The 13605-nt window shown below is 39.3% G+C and overlaps 2 non-coding genes across 2 annotated transcripts; both read right to left on the bottom strand.

The window, feature by feature from the left end:
- Window positions 1-3383: 3383 nt before the first annotated feature.
- Window positions 3384-3490, bottom strand: LOC141589073 (small nucleolar RNA R71). The gene has a single exon (XR_012520028.1). It is a non-coding gene; the product is annotated as a small nucleolar RNA R71 (small nucleolar RNA).
- A 9255-nt stretch (window positions 3491-12745) lies between these two features.
- Window positions 12746-12852, bottom strand: LOC141589072 (small nucleolar RNA R71). Its single transcript, XR_012520027.1, has one exon. It is a non-coding gene; the product is annotated as a small nucleolar RNA R71 (small nucleolar RNA).
- Window positions 12853-13605: the final 753 nt, after the last annotated feature.

The following is a 13605-nucleotide window of genomic DNA, read 5'->3' as shown; positions in this document are numbered from 1 at the left end:
CAGCTGAATTAGATAACCAACCTCTCGCATAAACATTAATTAAATGATACGAGTAATTATTAATAATACACTTACTAATGCCGTGATAAAATTGGGAACATCGTCACTTTCATATTTCCCAAGTGGACATAATCTTTTTTTTTCCTTCAAAAACACTAAATCATAAATATACACACATGCCATTATTATTTGCATATATATGTCTCAAGTCATAAAATAACAAATGACATTATTAAAGATTGTAAACTTACTCAGTTATCATCCTTACACAACTGTCAGAGGGTTTGCCTTCGCGAGAGTCAATCCAGTACACTGTTTTTGTTTCCACTTGGATTGCCAGTAGCGCCCAATACTTCCAATTCAATTTGGGACATTGAACTGTTAGTTCATTTACACGCATTTAAGCATGTTAATAATAAATTTATAGAACCGTGATTCATTACAATAATCACGTACTATACATACATATTCTCATTGTAAGGGGCAAGCAATAGTTTTTTGGACGACATCAACCGAAGAGCGATACTATTGATTTGTTCTTCGTATGAAATTCCGTGCACAGAGAACGCCTTAGGACTCAAGAATCCGTAGGCGTCAAAATGGAAACTTCCACTCAGCGATCTGATTATTCAGGTACCTATTACGCCACATGGAATGAAAAATGTTATTGTGATTGATAATTTTAACACACATCATTATTCGTAAATGTAAATGACTAAATAGTTTTATTAATAAAACTTACTTCATCCAAATCAAAATGTGAACATCTAAATTGTCAAGGTCGACAAATTCCATCAGTTGCTTCGGGTCCAGTACGGCTATATCAGTTGCGCCCATAATTTCCTCTTCAATGTTAATGATGTGACCATAATTAGTGCACATTTAGTCCCCGAATTAGCCTCGTTCGCATGCTTTTTAGTGCATATTTGGGTCATTTACTATCTTTAGTTCTTTGTTTTGCATATTCTTTGAGATTTTGATCCCTTGGTAGGAAAGGAGTAAGAATCTTGCATTTTCATGGCAAAACGAGGCTAAATTGATCGAAATCAATGACCAAGCATCAAGGAGAGACAAGATTAGAAGGCCTTTGTACATTTGATAGTAGATGAGCAATGTTGAGAAAGGATCTTTGAGTCCCCAAGGAAATCCCCAAGGAATTTATGAAGAAAAGAAGAAGGAATTGTTCTGAGCTACAATCCGAGCGGATTGTCTCCAATTCGCCCGTCTCCTCACAGCACAATCCGAGCGGTTTCCTCCAAAGACGCTCGGATTGCACCGCCACAATCCGCCCGGAATCTCTTGAATCCGCTCGGATTCCATCCCCAGAATCCGACCGTCCCGACCCTAATCCGCACGGATTCCTTCACAGCCAATTTCGTCTTCCCCAAGCTACAAAGAAAGAAGCCCTTCCTTCGGAAAATACCGGCTCCTCCTTGCTCAATCTAAAAAGTGTAATTACTAGTTTAGCCCTTAGTTAACCCTAATGCATCCTCCCTAATTTTCACTATAAATACCCCATTAGTCTAATTAGAGGAGCATGTTCTTCTTATCAATAATTAGAGTAGTTAATATCAATCAAATCTCTCTTTAGTTTTGTAATCAACAATTAATCAAGTTCTAATACAAGTTTTATTTCCTTAATCTCTCTTTTGTTCATCCTTTATTTTGGGTAATTGAAGATTATTTGGGTTATTATTGGGAGATTGACAACCTCTCAATCAAACATCAAGTACTTCTATTATTCTTGCTTTGTTATTGGAATCATTAGTAGGTATAATCTCTTAATCCCTTTTTAACTATTGTTAATTACTTTCTTTTGTTCATCATGTTTGGAATCATTAGTAGGTATAATCTCTTAATCCCTTTTTAATTATTGTTAATTACTTTCATTTGTTCATCATGTTTCAATTTGTTGGTATGATTGACAACCTTGCTAGCATGATCAACATGATAATGAGTGAGTAGTCTCTTAGCTAGGGTTAATGGGTGATTAGGGGAAACCAACATGGGGAATGATTCATGCTTAAATTAATATGCTTTCATGGTTTATTTGCTTGCTTGTTTTGATCTTAACTCTTGCACATGTTATGTTCGATGAAATGCTAAGCCTATGAATCCTTGCATTTACCACCATCACCTATCTTTTCAATGAGACTTGTAAGACATAAACCAACTCGAGTCTCATTAGACCATGCATGTTGTTGAGTAGGGAAGACTAAGTCGACTTGTAGGTGTTGTACAATCTAATCGATTCGGCTCCGGGACCCAAACTTTCCTAGGATTGTAAGATATAACCCAACTCAATCCATCACAACAATAATTGCTTGCTTATAATTTGAGAACATGTTTGTATGATCAATTCCCATGATTCCCCTATGATCCCATGACACTCTAGTGCTTTTTAATCAATTGTTTACACCCCTTTTAATTCATATTGCTAGTTTATTTTCATTGCTATTTTAGTTAGTGACCTTCTACATCAACCCAAATTGTGACACCCCTAAGACACCACTAGTTTCAATAGAAATCTCATTTCAAGTCCCGTCCCTTGGGATCCGACCTTTACTTGCCTCTTTACTAATTGTAGAGTTGTTTGTGAAGTTATAAATTGTGTTTTGATTCGACCGTGACCCAACGACCACATCTATTTGTGAACACGAAACGGACCGATAAAAAATGGCGCCGTTGGCGGGGACGGTGTTTGTTTGATTTAGATTTCTTTTTATTGTTATTAGTTGTGTCTTTCTTCGCCTTGGGGAAGTAAAACTCCTCAAGGTTTGTTCTAATTGTTTTCGAGTTGTTTGATATTTTGCATGTCTAGAAGGTCACAAGGTGATTTGTTACCTTTTGACCGTGAAATCGAAAGAACCTTGACGAACAATAGGAGACTTGTTAGGAGGAATTTAAGAGGTATTAGTGAAGTTGTTCAACCAAATATTGAGTTCACCAACCCTTTCGCAATAGAAGGAGAGGAGAACCCATTACACAATACCCCACAAAATCAACCTACAATGCCTAAATTCTCGTCACACTCCGTACCCACCGAGGAGAACCTACCCAATGGTACTCCTACACCACAACATCTAACCGGAAATTTTATTGCCAAATCCGCCTTTATCCAATTAGTTTAAAGGAGCCAATTTGGAGGGATGCCTAGTGAAGACCCTCATTCTCATATGGAAACCTTTTGCGACTATTGTGATGCAATCTCTCAAACGGGTGTGACTCAAGACCAAATTAGATGGGTCTTATTTCCTTTTTCTCTAATCGGCACCGCGAAGCAATGGTTGAAGGGCCTTGATAAGACCACTCTCGGAATAGATTCTTGGAAGAAGTTGGCTCTAGCTTTCTACAAAAAATTCTACCCACCGGAAAAGACTAACATGCTAAGAGCTCAAATCACCGGTTTTAAGCAAAGGGATGAAGAATCTTTGTATGAAGCTTGGGAGCGGTTCAAGGGAATTTGTCGCTCATGTCCTCACCATGGACTTAGCGAATGGTTCTTGGTACAACAATTTTGGAATGGTTTATATGAAGATTCAAGGAACATTCTCAACATGGGATCAAATGGAATGTTCACCGAAGTTGATGACAATCAAACATGGAACAAGATTGAGGAAATGGCGGTCCATAACTCACAATATAGTAGACCTCGCAAGGCTACTGGAGGAGGAAAGCATGAAGTGGACTCCGTTACTCAATTTGGTGCTCAACTTAGTGCTCACATTGACACAATCAATTTGAAGTTTGAAAAGCTATGGCTAGACTTGAAGAAGTCTCAAAATCACCAAAGCATCATGTTAATGCCATGACGGCATCCTCATCAATCCCAAGTGGGATATGTGAGAATTGTGGAACTTTGGGACATGACCAAGGTGAATATAGGGGAACAAATGAACAAGTGAATGCTTTCCAAGAATACAAGAGTGGTACCCCTTATTCCAACTATTACAATGAAAACACCAAATTCCATCCAAATCTCTCATACAAAAGCCAAAATGTTCAAAACCCTCAAACAACATACACTCCACCACCCATGAGAAACCAAAATCAAAGACCCTTTTACAATCAAAACCAAGGTTACCAAAATCAAAATCCATACAATCACCAAAATGACCAAGGTTTTGATGTCCAAAAAGCGGTCCTCCAAATGCAAAAGAATCAACAAGAGCTTTTCACTCAAATGCAAAAAGATAGCCAAGCAAAGGAAACCACCATCAACAACATCCTAGCTCACACCAAGATGTTGGAAACCCAATTGACTCAACTAGCATCTTCAAGCTCACAAAGACAAAAAGGGCAATTACCACCTCAAAGTAATCCCCCTAGACATGAAACGGTTAGTGCCATTCACTTGAGAAGTGGTACTAGGTATGAAGCACCGAAGAAGCAAGTTGAGGATGAAGTTGTGGAAGCTAGTGATAAGGAAGAAATTGTGCAAAACTCCAAGGATGGAGAATCATCAAAAGAAGAAAGTTCAAGGAAAGATGAAGACAAGGTCAAGGAGAAGGAGCCCATTGTGATTAGACTTCCTTTTCCAAGTCGTCAAGCCAAGCCCAAATTTGATGTTCAACTTGGAAAGTTCATGGAAATTGTGAAGAATTTGGAAGTCTCGATTCCTTTCACGGAATTAATCAATCACGTGCCGGCCTATGCGAAATACATGAAAGATATCCTCACAAAGAAGAAGTCAATTCGGAAACTTGAGACTATCGCCTTCACTAAGGTGAGTAGTGCAATACTTCAAGGGAGTTCACCTCCAAAACTAAAGGATCCGGGAAGTTTCTCAATACCGTGTACCATTGGCGACACAACGATCAACAAAGCCTTATGTGATCTAGAGGCTAGTGTGAGTGTCATGCCATACTCGGTGAGTAAAAGGTTGAGGATGGGAGAGCTTAAATGCACCAATATCACACTCCAAATGGCCGATAGATCGACGAAGACACCATTAGGGATATGGGAAGATGTCCCCGTGCGAATTGGGAAGTTTTTCATCCCGGTGGACTTTGTCATTGTTGATATGGAGGAAGATTCCAACATTCCGATCATTCTAGGAAGACCTTTCCTACACACCGCGGGTGCGGTGATTGATGTAAAACATGGTGAGCTCACTCTAGAAGTGGGAGATGAAAGCATAACCTTTAATCTTGACAAGACTATGAGAGCTCCTCGTTTGCATGAACCATGTTTCATGATTGATCATTATAGCCGAAAGGATGAGAGGAAGAAATCGGAACTCCAATGGAAGAAGAAAATTGAAGATGCTCCATTCAAAGAGCAAGTGAATTGTGACAAGGAGAGCTTGCAAAGCTCATCAAAATCAATCAAAGAAGAAGAGGATGGCCTCATTGGCCAAGAGAAGAATTTGGGAGAGTTGTCTCCATCAAATCAAGAAATTTTCAATGATCAACTTAATGAAGTTTGTGGTCTTTGGGACGACGAATTTGAAGGGATTTTTAATCCCTACATTGTTAATGCCATCGATCAAGATCAACAACAAGGGCAAAGGTCTATTGAAGAGCTTTACAACGATAATGAACAAGCTTTTGATTATTTCTTCAAGGTGTTGAGCAACATCAACAACACCTTGAACATGCCCCCTTGACATCTCATCATGAATGAGAGTTTGGTGGAGTCCTCCCTAAACCACCGTTTGTAAATATTTCTAACTCCCTAACTCGCATTTCAATTCTTGTATTGCATTTTTGTCATCTTTGGATTTATTTTATTTACTTTGGTCAAGATAATTGTCATGTTTGAGAGAGAAGTGAGGGAGGGACTAACAATTTCAATTGATGTGTAGTGCTTTACCTTAGTGTGGGGATGACAATTGCCTAGGCTATCCATGCCTTAGTAGTGCCCCCACAATGGAGAACACATGATATGAAGAAGAATGGTAAGGGAAATGCATTGTACACGGATGGAACTGAATCCGGGTACAAAAGGGTACAATCCGAGCGGATTCTGGAGAATCCGCCCGTCTTCAGGAAATCCGAGCGTACTGCAGCAAAGACGCCCGTCCTGAACTGAGCTGAATTTTGAAAATTTTTGACTGTGACAGAATCCGAGCGTCCTGCAGAAAAAAACGCCCGTCTTGAAGAATCCGCCCGTCTTGAAAGAAAGACGTCCGTCTTTGCAGCTGAGGAAAAAAGAAAAATTCCTGGACTGAAATCCGTCCGTCTTCTGGAAAATCCGCCCGTCCCGTATCAAGCAAATCCGAGCGTCTTCTCGCGAATACGCCCGTCTTTAGGCGAGTTTTTCCAACCCAGAAATGGCAGAATCCGCCCGTCTTGGGCTGAATCCGCACGGATTGTCCCTGCAGTTCGAAAATTTCGGTCTTTATAAAACCCCTCCCACCTTCATTCATTCATTCATTCATTCATTCATTCATAACACTACTTCAAAACACCAAAACCCTCATCCTCTCCATCACAAAAACAAAATCCCTCAACTACATTCATCAAAATCAAATCAAATCATCCTTCTAACAACAAATTAATCACTCCTTCTTCAATAAAAATCAAAACCAAGCACAAATCTTCAACCTTTGAGTCGATTTTTGAATTAATAAAGGCAAAGCCTTTCACCTTTAAATCGATTTGGGTACACTACAAATTGAAGATTTTTCATTCTTTTCTTGGTTAATTCATCAATGGCAAGGACTAAGGGAGCAACAAAGGCACTTTCACAAAGGCAAAAGGCTCTTCAAGCAAAGAAAGCATTGGCTATGGTGGTAGCAACACCAAACTTGGAAGTGCAACAACAACAACAACCTTCTATGGGAGCAACAACATCTTCTACTCCGGAAATCGATCAACTTTTGCATTATCCGGAGGTAACTTTTATTTCCGAAACCCATAGAAATACTTTTGCCAAGTTTGCTAGGAAATCATTTCAATCCACCAAATTTATTTGTGAAGACACCTTGGGAAAGTTGGGTGTCCTTGAGCAAACTAGAGCCTCTTTCAAAGCAATGGGGTTGAAGAAATTGTTTGAAACAAAGGAATTGACATACCCCTCCCTTACCTTGGAATTTTTGAGTTCTTTGAAAGTCACCAAAGTTGAGACTAGGGAAAATATCGAGTTTCGTCTAGCTAATGTTAGTAGACGCATTTCCTTTAGAGAATTGGGTGAAATTTTGGGTCTTAGTGATGAACCGAGTTATTTTAAGAATTATGGGAAGTATGACCCCGACCCTCTTTGGGAGGCAATTTTCGGGAGGAAATTTGAGGACTTTCATGCGAGTCGTGCTCTTTTAGTCCACCATCCGGGCATAAGAGTATGGCACAAGGTCATGGGAAACACCATTATTGCAAGGAAAGATACCAACCATTTCACCAAACTTGATTTTATTCTTCTTGAATCGGCTTTGAACATTGGAAGAGTACATACCAAGCCTTACAATTCTTTGAGGCTCTTGGTAGATAGATGGCTCAACATTGATTGTGGGAAGAAAGGCACTACCGTTATTGTCAATGGCGGCTTAGTCACTATCCTAGCCAAATATTTTGATCCTAACTTCAATAAGGATAGCAAGTATAAGGCGAAGGAGGGTGGTCATCTTGTTGATATGCATACTATGATAAACAAGTACAAGTGGGTTGCCCATAACCCCCTTGACACTAAGTATGGATGGCTCACTAGTGAAGCTAGATCGTTCACTTTGCCTTCAAAGATTTGTCGTCTAAGTGTCCACCGGACCAATTATCTACTTCCCCTTTCTAAAGAGGCCGAGTATATTATCCAACAACAAAAGGGTGAACTTGAAATGCCCTCCTCTTCCATTGTCATACCACCTTACCCCTTTGAGTATCAAGAGTTCAAGCCGGAAGGAGTTGAAGCTAGAAATGATTATTTGAGTCTTCTCATGCAAGCAATGCACAAGCAAGCCTTTGAGGATCGGAAAAATGCTTACTTGGCTCAATATCCACCCCTCCTACACTTAGCTAGGCAAGGACTACTTGATCCATCATGTCCTTTGCCTAGTTGGGCGGATAGAGAAGTCCTATTTCCGGGTGCATCTAGGGTCGTTTCGGGTGACAATGAGGTTGTTGGTAATGAAGAAGTTGATGATAACATTGGTGAAGAAGCAAGTGAAGAAGGAGGAGAGGATGGTGAAGAAGATGATGAGCAAGATAAGGAAGAAAGTGATGAAGCAAATGAAGAGGGAAGTGGCAATGTGACCACTTCTAATAAGGAAAGTGATGATGGTGATGACATGATGGAAGATTAGCAAGCCTTGGAGACTCCTACCCTCTCATGGTTTGTCTATTTCTCTCTTTGTTTTAATTATTTTTCTTGATCATTGGTGGAATAGTCCTAGCACCATAGAGGACTCACACCTCGGTACCATTGAGGTGTTCTCATTTTATTGTTCCCATTTTCAAAATCCAAAATGATAAATTAGTTTCATGCATTGCATAGTGTGTGCATGAACTACACCCATCCTTGGACATTAGCAATAGTGTCTCACTCGGTTTGGGGAAGTTAATGCATACACAACGGGAGGTAATCTAAATTATCCTCTCCATCATAATAAAAACCATGCATCATGTAGTGTAGCTTAGTGTAGATTGCATTTAGTATAGAAATCATGCATCATCTTTGCATAATTTCCATCATTTTGGCCATTGAGGACAATGCCCATATTAGTGTGGGGATGGGAATTCTAACATTTAACTCTTATTCAAAAATCCAAAAAAATTGAAAAATTTCGAAAATCATAAAAATTTGAAAAATTGAAAACCCAAAAACATGTTTATTTCCTTTTGTATAAATTGTTTTGTATATATTGTGTTTGTTCTATCCTTATTCACATTGATCGACTACGCCATATCCGAGACATGAGGATATTGAAGACTGCATGGTATGATCTTTCCAATCTCCTTTTTCCTCTTTATGTTAATGACTATGTGGCTTTATTTTGATTGATGCGGTATAACAATGTGAACTTAGGAATTGCATTTAGTTTATATGTCATATTAGTTGATAGAATCACTTGCATTAGGATGTTTATATTAGTTGCATCATGGCATGTAGTTGCATGTTAGAAATTTTTTGACAAATGCCTAATTTGGAACTTTGACAAGAGCAACTAAGCCATTACAAATACTTGTTCAACTTAAGACTTTGTCTACTAGAATGGTTGTAAAACACCCTAGATAGTGTCATACTAGTGTCTTTTGACCCATGACCCAAAGCCTAGTCAAGGGTTTGCATGTGAGTCACCTATCCAACCCCGTGATGCGATGTAGACTTGGTTAACTTGTCTAGGTGACCTTGATTGACCTTGTGGTAAGGCAACCCAAAAATATTTTCTATCAATAAGTTTGAAGTGCTCATTTCAAAGAATTTTGTCATGTGGAAGTAATTTAATGCCAAGGAAACCTCAAATGTTATGAATTGTTGAATGTTGAGAAATTTTAAGTTGTTTTGATGGAGGCGTACCACTTCGATGTGCTTTGGTGCGGGATCCATTGAATTGGCTCCCCACACGGTTGTGAATTCGGCCGCCCAGAGACAGAGTGACTATCACCCCGAAAAGCTATTGTCTAGAGGTTAACCGGTTGCCTAATAAGCGATTGGCGAAAGCAAAGGACACTAGCCCGGAAGGGACAAACCCCATCTTAAATTTTTGAAATGTGAAAGTTGAAATGAGGACAATTTTGAATACTAGTCATATCCACCCGTTGTGTATGAAGATTTGAGCACTTCATTCCCAAAAAGCCTTTTTGTCAAGTCACTTGGTCGAGCTTGGGACGATCCATGACCTTTACTTTTGTAGAGAATTCGAGACTTGTCATGTCATATGCTACTAGCATCATAGGGATCATCATTCCACCACCATCCGATCGCTCTTGACGAAAGCATTTGGAAATTGAGGACGAAAGTAGTCTAGTTTAACACCATTTGGAGGTGATTTAGTGCCATCCTCTTAGCCTTAGTAATTTGTTGAACTAGTATTTGTGAGGGATTACATGCTCTTAAATTTGTTCCTTTTTAGTGCCTCCGCCACTTGATGAAAAAGTGGCTATTCTTTTGTAGATGCATCCATTATGTGACTTTGTGTGCTTGATGTTTGGATGTGTCGCCATTTTGGCAAGACCCACCTTGCCTTGCAAGAAGGCATCCTACCTCATGGTTGTCTTGTTATGAGTTGAAGGGGCGGAGTGAGACCCGCTAATTGTCTCATATCGGCTATATTATTAGGATAAGTTAGTATTGGTCCAAGTCTTTGTCACCTCTTTACTCGGGACGAGCAAAGGTTCGGTTTGGGGATATTTGATGTGACCATAATTAGCGCACATTTAGTCCCCGAATTAGCCTCGTTCCCATGCTTTTTAGTGCATATTTGGGTCATTTACTATCTTTAGTTCTTTGTTTTGCATATTCTTTGAGATTTTGATCCCTTGGTAGGAAAGGAGTAAGAAGCTTGCATTTTCATGGCAAAACGAGGCTAAATTGATCGAATTCAATGACCAAGCATCAAGGAGAGACAAGATTAGAAGGCCTTTGTACATTTGATAGTAGATGAGCAATGTTGAGAAAGGATCCTTGAGTCCCCAAGGAAATCCCCAAGGAATTTATGAAGAAAAGGGAAGAAAATAAGAAGGAATTGTGCTGAGCTACAATCCAAGCGGATTGTCTCCAATCCGCCCGTCTCCTCACAGCACAATCCGAGCGGTTTCCTCCAAAGACGCTCGGATTGCACCGCCACAATCTGCCCGGATTCTCTTGAATCCGCTCGGATTCCATCGCCAGAATCCGACCGTCCCGACCCTAATCCGCACGGATTCCTTCACAGCCAATTTCGTCTTCCCCAAGCTACAAAGAAAGAAGCCCTTCCTTCGGAAAATACCGGCTCTTCCTTGCTCAATCTAAAAAGTGTAATTACTAGTTTAGCCCTTAGTTAAACCTAATGCATCCTCCCTAATTTTCACTATAAATACCCCATTAGTCTAATTAGAGGAGCATGTTCTTCTTATCAATAATTAGAGTAGTTAATATCAATCAAATCTCTCTTTAGTTTTGTAATCAACAATTATTCAAGTTCTAATACAAGTTTTATTTCCTTAATCTCTCTTTTGTTCATCCTTTATTTTGGGTAATTGAAGATTATTTGGGTTATTATTGGGAGATTGACAACCTCTCAATCAAACATCAAGTACTTCTATTATTCTTGCTTTGTTATTGGAATCATTAGTAGGTATAATCTCTTAATCCCTTTTTAATTATTGTTAATTACTTTCATTTGTTCATCATGTTTCAATTTGTTGGTATGATTGACAACCTTGCTAGCATGATCAACATGATAATGAGTGAGTAGTCTCTTAGCTAGGGTTAATGGGTGATTAGGGGAAACCAACATGGGGAATGATTCATGCTTAAATTAATATGCTTTCATGGTTTATTTGCTTGCTTGTTTTGATCTTAACTCTTGCACATGTTATGTTCGATGAAATGCTAAGCCTATGAATCCTTGCATTTACCACCACCTATCTTTTCAATGAGACTTGTAAGACATAAACCAACTCGAGTCTCATTAGACCATGCATGTTGTTGAGTAGGGAAGACTAAGTCGACTTATAGGTGTTGTACAATCTAATCGATTCGGCTCCGGGACCCAAACTTTCCTAGGATTGTAAGATATAACCCAACTCAATCCATCACAACCATAATTGCTTGCTTATAATTTGAGAACATGTTTGTATGATCAATTCCCATGATTCTCCTATGATCCCATGACACCCTAGTGCTTTTTAATCAATTGTTTACACCCCTTTTATTTCATCTTGCTAGTTTATTTTCATTGCTATTTTAGTTAGTGACCTTCTACATCAACCCAAATTGTGACACCCCTAAGACACCACTAGTTTCAATAGAAATCTCATTTCAATTCCTGTCCCTTGGGATCCGACCTTTACTTGCCTCTTTACTAATTGTAGAGTTGTTTGTGAAGTTATAAATTGTGTTTTGATTCGACCGTGACCCAACGACCACATCTATTTGTGAACACGAAACGGACCGATCAAAAATGGCGCCGTTGGCGGGGACGGTGTTTGTTTGATTTAGATTTCTTTTTATTGTTATTAGTTGTGTCTTTCTTCGCCTTGGGGAAGTAAAACTCCACAAGGTTTGTTCTAATTGTTTTCGAGTTGTTTGATATTTTGCATGTCTAGAAGGTCACAAGGTGATTTGTTACCTTTTGACCGTGAAATCGAAAGAACCTTGACGAACAATAGGAGACTTGTTAGGAGGAATTTAAGAGGTATTAGTGAAGTTGTTCAACCAAATATTGAGTTCACCAACCCTTTCGCAATAGAAGGAGAGGAGAACCCATTACACAATACCCCACAAAATCAACCTACAACGCCTAAATTCTCGTCACACTCCGTACCCACCGAGGAGAACCTACCCAATGGTACTCCTACACCACAACATCTAACCGGAAATTTTATTGCCAAATCCGCCTTTATCCAATTAGTTGAAAGGAGCCAATTTGGGGGGATGCCTAGTGAAGACCCTCATTCTCATATGGAAACCTTTTGCGACTATTGTGATGCAATCTCTCAAACGGGTGTGACTCAAGACCAAATTAGATGGGTCTTATTTCCTTTTTCTCTAATCCAAGACCGCGAAGCAATGGTTGAAGGGCCTTGATAAGGCCACTCTCGGAATAGATTCTTGGAAGAAGTTGGCTCTAGCTTTCTACAAAAAATTCTACCCACCGGAAAAGACTAACATGCTAAGAGCTCAAATCACCGGTTTTAAGCAAAGGGATGAAGAATCTTTGTATGAAGCTTGGGAGCGGTTCAAGGGAATTTGTCGCTCATGTCCTCACCATGGACTTAGCGAATGGTTCTTGGTACAACAATTTTGGAATGGTTTATATGAAGATTCAAGGAACATTCTCAACATGGGATCAAATGGAATGTTCACCGAAGTTGATGACAATCAAACGTGGAACAAGATTGAGGAAATGGCGGTCCATAACTCACAATATAGTAGACCTCACAAGGCTACTAGAGGAGGAAAGCATGAAGTTGACTCCGTTACTCAATTGGGTGCTCAACTTAGTGCTCACATTGACACCCCTTTTAATTCATCTTGCTAGTTTATTTTCATTGCTATTTTAGTTAGTGACCTTCTACATCAACCCAAATTGTAACACCCCTAAGACACCACTACTTTCAATAGAAATCTCATTTCAATTCCCGTCCCTTGGGATCCGACCTTTACTTGCCTCTTTATTAATTGTAGAGTTGTTTGTGAAGTTATAAATTGTGTTTTGATTCGACCGTGACCCAACGACCACATCTATTTGTGAACACGAAACGGACCGATCAGTTAATCATGACTACATCCCCTCTAGGTGACGTCTTTACAGCCAGGTTGTGCAAAGCCATCAGCGAAGCAGTTTTCATTTTTTTCTTATATTCACACGATTCATAATAAGAATCATAAGCAGGCTTGACTGCAACAATTTTCGTTGACGTAGTAGTAATTGCTTTAGCTGCTGCCATGACTTTGCTTAAATTCTGCAAATGTACTTACAATGTGTTAATATTCGTACCCTAATATATTTAAAGAACAAGTAATAAT

This window comes from Silene latifolia, chromosome 6 (genome assembly GCF_048544455.1).
Source record: "Silene latifolia isolate original U9 population chromosome 6, ASM4854445v1, whole genome shotgun sequence".
Classification (NCBI taxonomy): domain Eukaryota; kingdom Viridiplantae; phylum Streptophyta; class Magnoliopsida; order Caryophyllales; family Caryophyllaceae; genus Silene; species Silene latifolia.
The sequence above is the reverse complement of the archived record's forward strand: the minus strand, read 5'-3'. Positions and strand labels throughout refer to the sequence as shown.